Source organism: Sceloporus undulatus, chromosome 2 (assembly GCF_019175285.1).
Source record: "Sceloporus undulatus isolate JIND9_A2432 ecotype Alabama chromosome 2, SceUnd_v1.1, whole genome shotgun sequence".
NCBI classification, from domain to species: domain Eukaryota; kingdom Metazoa; phylum Chordata; class Lepidosauria; order Squamata; family Phrynosomatidae; genus Sceloporus; species Sceloporus undulatus.
This window is the reverse complement of record NC_056523.1, coordinates 210847434-210855624: the sequence shown is the minus strand read 5'-3', so window position 1 is coordinate 210855624 and position 8191 is coordinate 210847434.

The window sequence follows — 8191 nt, the reverse complement described above, 5'->3', positions numbered from 1 at the left end:
CTAATTCTCCATATGTGTGCGTTCTCTTTTCTTGCTTTGTTTTCTCTCTGTTCCCTCCCCCCTCCTCTACTTACCTTTTTTTGCCTGAAGAAGACTGGTGCCTGATAATTTCCCTGCTATTCTGCCCCCAAAAAAGAGCTAATGAGGTTCTAGATAACATATAATGAATATGCAGCCTGGTATTGATTCTGTATGGGAGCCCCTTTGTGTCTTTAATCACAGTTGGAATGCAAAATCAGGCTCCACCTTTCAACTCCATCTCCATCATGCTGAGAGAGCGAGGCTGAGACTGCTAGACAGCTCGAAAGAGATTGCAGCTCAGATGTCCTGGAAAACAGCAAATCCCTCAGACCTGGCAGAATCCGTTACCATGAGAACTGCAGATATTTCCATTGTGATGGCTTGCTCCAACAGCCATCTGTTACACCCATTTGATTAGGGAAGTACAGTTCAGCGTGTATGGGATTTTCAGCACACCTTACCCCATGGCAGTGAACACGGATGGTGGTGGTAGTGGTGGTATAAGTGGGAAGGGGGGGAACATGCTTCTCTCGTTCATATTTATATGCCAAACTCAGTGCTGTGATTTACCGAAGCCAAAGGCGTTTAATGAAATGCTACAAAGAGGTCACTAAGGGGCAGCCATCTCTCTCTCTCTCTCTCTCTGTCTCCTTCTCTCTTTCTATTGAAGAGAACTCATAAGGAATTATTCTGAAAAGGATTAGCATTTTGTGTGTGTGTGTGCAAAAAGATCAGCAGAGAAATTAACTGAATTTAGCTATTCCTTGAACTTTGCGTGGAGAAGAGTTTGAGAGCTGAACCTCCTGAAACCATTGTAAGATTCCACACGGATCCTTAATTCATAGATCTTCTGAGAAGTGGGAATACATAATCATAACATGTATGATATGACTATGCCAATTTCTCTCTCTCTCTCACACACACACACATTTAAATTGAGGGAAATTCTGACTATTGTTTCCATCCAAGATATAAATTTATCAAGCTGCCAAATAGTGAATCAGGTTCGACATGTTAGTGTTTTCTACTCTTGACTGCCAATTGCTCTGTAGGATCTCCAATTGGGATTTTTCCTGGCCTTTTTGATCAGATTAGCTGGGTACTTAAATGAGGCCTTCCACAAACATCTGATTTGTGCCAGGCTGTGGCATCTCCCTGATGAGGAATATCTGTGTTTTTGGATATTGATTCGCCAGTCCTGCTGCAAAGACTTCCCTTGATTAAGAATCAAACCTGCAGAATGAAAACCCCCATATTGTGACCACTAGGCTACCATCTACTAAAGGATAGATGAAGAACCTCAAAATTAGATTTTGCCTTCCTATCGTTTAAACATGGGATACCAGTGTTTCTTTTGTGGAGGGTGTTTGTATGGGCCTGATTTGGAAATGTGCATAGTACCTCAAATATGACAATGTTACTGGGCTTGTCTTGTTGATATTATTTTTAAAACATCTGTTGGGCCAGGGACGTAGCCAGGATTTTAGGAAGGGGGGGTCCAGACTAAGTGCCACCATTATAATGGGGCTTGGGCACGGCGACGCAGCAGCACACACCATTCATTTTTCTAATGGAAGGGGAGGGGTCCGGACCCCAAGAACCCCCCCCCCCCTTGGCTACATCCCCGGTTTGGCCATGTCTGACACTCAGGTCAGAGTGACACTGAGCCAGATTCTGGGTAACAGCCAACACCTAGGGCATGTCTGCAGAGGTAAGCCAGTTTGACACATTTTACCAAGGCTGAAACATGATAGCAAAATTGCAATTTTAAATGTGAAAATAAATGTATGCATAATTGTAATAATGCTCATAATATGCTAGTTAGCTGCCCAGATATGAAAGTCTGGAATATGGCAACCCTATGTATATACAGCTATGAAATTAAATCAGGAACAGAAATGTTAAAAATCAGCTTTAAGTGTCATGACTGCCACGACTCAACACTGTGGAATTCTGGGATTTGTAGTTTTGTGAGATATTTCTGCAAACAAACTACAAAACCCAGAATTCCTTAGTACTGAACCATGGAACTTAAAGGGATGTCAAACTGCTTTATTTCCTCAGTTTGGTTGCAGCCCTTCTCTACTCTTCTCTAGACGGTAGTATATGGAGGTTCCTTGAAATTAGAGGCATTGTGTATTCCTCTGAGAGTAAGCCCCATTGCTATTCAAATTGCTAAGTTACTGAGATGGCACCCACAAATTAAGATATAATAAGATAATTTTAATATTTCAAATTGATAGCATCAAGAGGTAACTTCAAAGAGTAAGGGTCTTGCTTTTGTCTAATGGCTTTAAAAAACTAGAACTAGAACTCAATTTTATTAACAGTAAAGGGGAAAATCCCCATTCATACAATGGCTTTCACACACAGACACACGAACTAACGAAATGAAAGATAGTAGCTTGTAGCAAGGGAAGGCAGTCCAGAAGCAGAGCTCCAAGCAGGGGATGATAGAAGTGATAGTGGCTCAACAAGGCAGCCTGAAACCTGGGGGGGGGGGTGGCAGCCTGTGTTGGGGGGTCAATATGAAATCTGTCAGCATTTCTGCCTGATTTCAGACTGAGCCAACGTGTGACTGCCGAGGCAGTTGGGTGGAGACTTGAGGCAGTTGGGTCAATTTTCCAAGAATGGGATTTCCACCCAGTTGATGGTTTTAACTTCAGAGTTACAAAAGGAATATTTTTGGTTGATGGCAGCGACATTGATTTAATCAAGTAGTAATAAGATCAGGACAACTCTAGGGAGTTTGAGATAGCTTCAGGGGTATGGGAAAATACAATGAGTGCTAGCAGAAAGATTATCTTAATGCTTTAGGCTTGGCAAACCTTTATCAGTGACCTTCAAGAGAAAATATACATACCATGGGGTAGAAAGCAGCAATGTTCACAGTGACAAAGTTAGAGGGGTCCCTGCCCCAGGTGACACCCAGTGCGGGGGTGGGACTTCCGGGGGCAGGACGTCCGGCACCAGTACATCCAGTGCTGGGATGTCTGGCTCTCGAGGTGTGTGTGGATGCCTGCATGGGCCAAAATGGCACCCACGTGGGCCGGATCAGTGCAGTAGTGCCCACACAGGCCAGAGGAACACCCACATGGGCCCCAAAGGGATCTTCACGGGACGAAAAGGGCACCTGTGCAGGCTGGAGCAGTGCTGACGCGGCCCCTAGGGACACCTGTGCAGGCCCGAGGAGTGCCTGCTCGGGCCAAAGTAGTGTCTGCGGAGGGCAGGGGGAGACAACTGGGTGTCACCTCCCTTCTGGGGTGACACCCAGTGTGGCCTCCATCCCCCGCACCCCCCCAGTGACGCTACTGTTCCTCAGGTCTGTGACCAGTCAGAGGTTCACTTACAGCTCTTCTGAGCTTTCCTGGTTCATGATTATGGCTTCTCTGTAACTGTTATTGTAATATAATGTCACACAATATTTGTTCCCCAAAATAATGCAAGGTATGCAGGGGTGCTAACACCACTGAACTCAATGTTATGTACTTCTGAATAGATGCATGTTTGATAGTATTGGTAGTTCTGAGAACAGCATTCTCTTTTAATTGAAATGGATTCCCAAACAATCACGCACGGTAATATAGAAACATATAAAACAGACAAGGCTTTTGTTAGGTTAGACATAAACAGTCAAGGCCAAAATGAGTTATTTAACAGTAGTACAATTTATTTATTTATTTTTTTGGGGGGGAGGCCATAGATTTGGACAAGGAATACTATTTTCTGTTTGTTTTTAATTTCTTGCCTAGGTAATATATTTCTACATCTGTCTTTGTTGCTTTAAGAGTATTTTTACTGATGTACCATAGGAAATTAATAGCTGTGCTTTCTTCCAGGAATACATTTTACATCTTCATTTAAGAAAATTAGCAATCAGGTAACAGGGGTAGACTGATATATCAATTTACATGCTCTATAGATTTTATAAACAATCCATCATATTAGTATCTCAAGGTACCTGTTAAATAGCATTGCTGGACTGAACATGCCTGAAAGAGTTGTAAAGTGGCTCTCCTGAGGACTTTGGAACTCCTAATAAGCTTATGAGAACAGTAGCAACAACAGGCAAACTATCTAAAAGATGGCTTATCCATAGTACCAAAGCAATCCTTTTATGAAGAGCTGCATTAAAGAACAGAGGTAGGTGGATTTAAGTCTTGTAGAGTCTACTTTGCTCTGTACAGTACTAGAACTCTGAGGTCCAACAACCAGAGCTTAGGAACAAAATAGTGACACAGCTGGGCAGGTGTACTCTTATTGTTGTTGTATACATTCAAGTTGTTTCTGTTTTATGGTGACCCCAGGGTGAACTGGATCACCTGGTTTTCTTGGCAAGTTTTGTTTAGAGGGGTTTGCCATCGCCATCCTTTGAGGTTGAGAGAGTGTGATTTGTCCAGGGTCACCCAGTGGGTTCCATGCCCTAGCGGTGATTTGAATCCTGTTCTCTAGAGTCATCATCTAAAGCTCAAACCACTACACCATAGTTGCTCTCCCCCACTAAAACTAATGAAATAGGTCCCTCTAAACACATGCTCAACACAGGTATTTGAGATAAATACTAGAAGGAGACCACTAATAATTTTTCTGCCTCACCCACTTTGCATGGAATGCAAAGAATATTAACATTTGTGTCCCGAACAAACAACAACAACAAAATTGCTTATTTCTGCAAACCTAGTGTTGGAGGGGAGAACACTTTTTTGGTGGGGCATAGAAATGCAATGTTTTCTGTGCAAAAATGATGGACTTTTTGTGCAAACATTTTAATAAATGGTTCCAAATTGTCCAAAAAATGTCCAAAAATTCTGAAAAGCATACCCAGAAAGGAGAAGACCATGGAAGTCATTTGTTCTTGCATAAGGACATGCATAACTCAAACTAATCACAGTAATCAGTAGGAGCAGTGAGCATCAGGAGCATTCTCTTTTGTATTTGGTCTCCTGGGAAGTGAAAAGAGAGATAAAGGCGGGTTATAGACCGCCCGTTTGGGGCGGCCTGCACCCGCCCCTTTCCTCGCTGTATCAGGGCCTCAGCTGCCAGATCGGCAGCCTCCGAGGCCCTGATCCGCCGCTTTGCAGGCCGCAGGGAAGCGGCAAAAGGCCACTTCCCCGCAGCCTGGAAAGGGGTGTCCTTGGGGCTTCAGGCCCCAAGGACAACCGTCGACGGCGGGGAGGAGGAGAAAGGGGCCGCTTGACCCTTTTCTCCTTTGCGTTGCTCGGTGCAGCCATGTAAAGGCTGCGCCCAGCGACGCAAACCCCAGAAGGAGCTCCGTTTCGGAGCTCCTTCTTGCACCGCGGAAAGGGTGCTCTAGGCGCCTTTGCGCGGCGCAAAGACGTCATGTCCGCACCACCTCGTTTGGAGGCGGCGCGGTTGTGATGTCGTAATGGCGGCGGCTGTGTGGAATGGGTGCCACCATTTTGTACGGACTGGGTCCGTACTAGGGTTAGGGGCATCAGGAAATGACGCCCCTTTCTAACCCTAATACAGACCCAGTCTGTATTTTCAGGCCCGGCTGTAACGGGCCATAGATGCTCTAGAGATGGACAAACAAATGTGTCATCATGTTGCAGATGTATTGATTTTTATTTCTTGTGCTTCTATGTTTTCCCCATCTTTCCTCCAAGGGTGTTAGAGGAGTTTACTGTATCCTTCCTGTTTTAATCTCATTCCATCCCAAAGAGTAGCAGCTATCCCAAGATCATCCATGGCTATACATCCAAGGTGAAATCCCACATCACAATGGCTCCTAGACTTTGGTCCTCCTCATGTTTTGGAATGCAAACCCCAGAATTTCTGATTGTTGTCAAGCTGGCTGGGACTTCTGGGAATTGAAGTTCAAAACATCCGGAGAACCAAAGTTTGGGGACCACTGCTGTATCAGATGTGTAGCCATGATGTTGTGGCTTTAATCCATCTCACCTTAAAATCCAGCTAATTGCACTGAGGACAGTTGTACTGGCAAGTGGAGTGCTGAAGAATGATATATTCAGCCTTCTCCTACCAAGCATTGGTAGTGAGATGTCCAGAAGCTCAGAGGGTTATAAGTCATCAGCACACCACTGATCACTAACAGGAGGGAGCTGGATGCATCATCCTTCAGTGCCCTGCTCACCAGTCCTGCAGATTTCTGTCCCGCAGTGCAGCTGGCTGGAAGTTATGATGGGGTTGGGAGGCATTTATGATCATAGTAAAAGTACTACAATTGTAAATGTAAATAGGAAACAGTTATGAGGTAGTAAGCCTAGCTTACAACATTATAACGGCCAGCCATAGTCTCTTTAGACTAAGGGAGTATGTCCTGCTTACCTCTATGGAGGACAGCACAGCTGTGGAGCATACAAAGGAATAATCCAGAGTCCAGTCCAAAGGTCACTTAATACCAGTCAGTCAGCTACTGCCAAGGGCAGAGGCAAGAGTGTAGTCGCAAGGCATGTCCAGAGGTCAGATAACCAGAGACATAACTCAAAGAGCAAGGAACAACAAGACTGCAAGACTGGTTATCAGCTGCAAAGAACCTCTGCAGCTGGAGGTCTTTTGAAAGACCTCTGCTTCTCTCAGCTGAAACCTATTACAGTGAGGCCTCCGCATACGTGGCCTTTTTATAAGCGGCTTTGAGCGTACGCACTCAAGCCGCTGGGCACGCGCAGGGCGGAAGGGGCGGCGCGTCCCATTCAGTTGAATGGGCGTGCGCGCCTGTTGTGCCGTGCGTGCGCCCGTTGCGCCCCACGCACCTCCGCACCGCCGCGCACGAGCCCCATTGTTTACAATGGGGCTCGAGCATAGGCGGAAATCGCCATACGCGGCGGGATCTGGAACGGATCCCCCGCGTATGGCGAGGTTCCACTGTAGTTCTCCTCTTGGGGGGTGTTCTCATTTGTGATTTAAAGCGAATTTAAATACAGCGGTTCATTTTAAAGCGATTCAAAATACAGCGAGTGTTATCCCGCTTTTCAATTCGCTTTATTTGTATCGTTCCCATTTACTTAACGTTTTATTTTAATTTGCTGTAATTGACCCTGTTTCGTCCCCATTCAAGGATGAATCGGTGTATATTTAAACCAGTTTTGTTACTTTTTCGTTCACATTCACTTGTTTTGGCTGTCAATCAAAGCGATGTCATCATGACGTCACATTAATTCGGAGTAACATACACCGATGTAGCCTGTACCTGCATCCCCACTACCTGGCCGTTTTTAATTCGTTATAAATTTCACGGTTGTTTTTTTAAAAAGAGCCAATCAGGAGGCGCTTATTCGTCCTCTTCTGTGTCTCCCCATATTAACTGCCATAACTCAGTGCTAGAGAATCCTGGGAATGGTAGTTTATTATGGCACCAGCACTCTCTGGCAGAGGAGGATAAATGTCTCACAAACACAACAAACACAACCATCCCATAGTTCCTCTGTAAAGAGCCTCGGTAGCCCCAAATTCGCTTTGGCTGCCCCATGGGGAGAGAATCTTTGGGGAAGATTGCTCCCTGGGCTGTCTGGAGATCCTTGAAGTGGGGATATCTCCTGCAAAACCCATCCCATAGTTCCTCCAAAGCCCATCTGCTGCTCAGGCAGAGGTGAAAAAGAAAAAAAAAAGAATAGTTAAAAATGGTGTTCAATGGCTCTCCTCACACATCGGTCTATGAAAGAGGAGCAGAGGGGAGGTTGCAATCCACCGGAGGAAAGGCTATTATGCGAATGGAAGAAAATGGTGCTGGCGATGCAGAAATAGACCAAAGAGGGTGACACCTCCAGGCCAGCCCATCGCGCTCCGCTCCTCCCATCCAGTTGACCCGATTCAAAGGTCGAAACGTTCCTATTTAAATACTCTGAATCCTATCCCGAATCAAGGAAAAATTGTAGGTTTGACCCTTCTATTTTTTTAACCCGGATTATATGCCATTAACACGGATTAAATAAAAATCCAGTTTACGATTTGGATTTTAGTGGGAACGATTGCGGGTTACTCTGGAACTGTTCTAGAGTTAATTTGGTTTCTAATAGATACGCTATACCTTGGATTTGATTTGTAACACGGAGTATAAGCCAGTGAGAACACCCCCTTGGTTTCCAGCCTGGAAGACCTCCTCAAGGACTCCTTGTCCTGCCTTCTCTCCATAGGTCCTAGCACCTGCAGCCTAAAGTCCATAGAGTCTGTTTCTCCCTCTGCAGTTTCC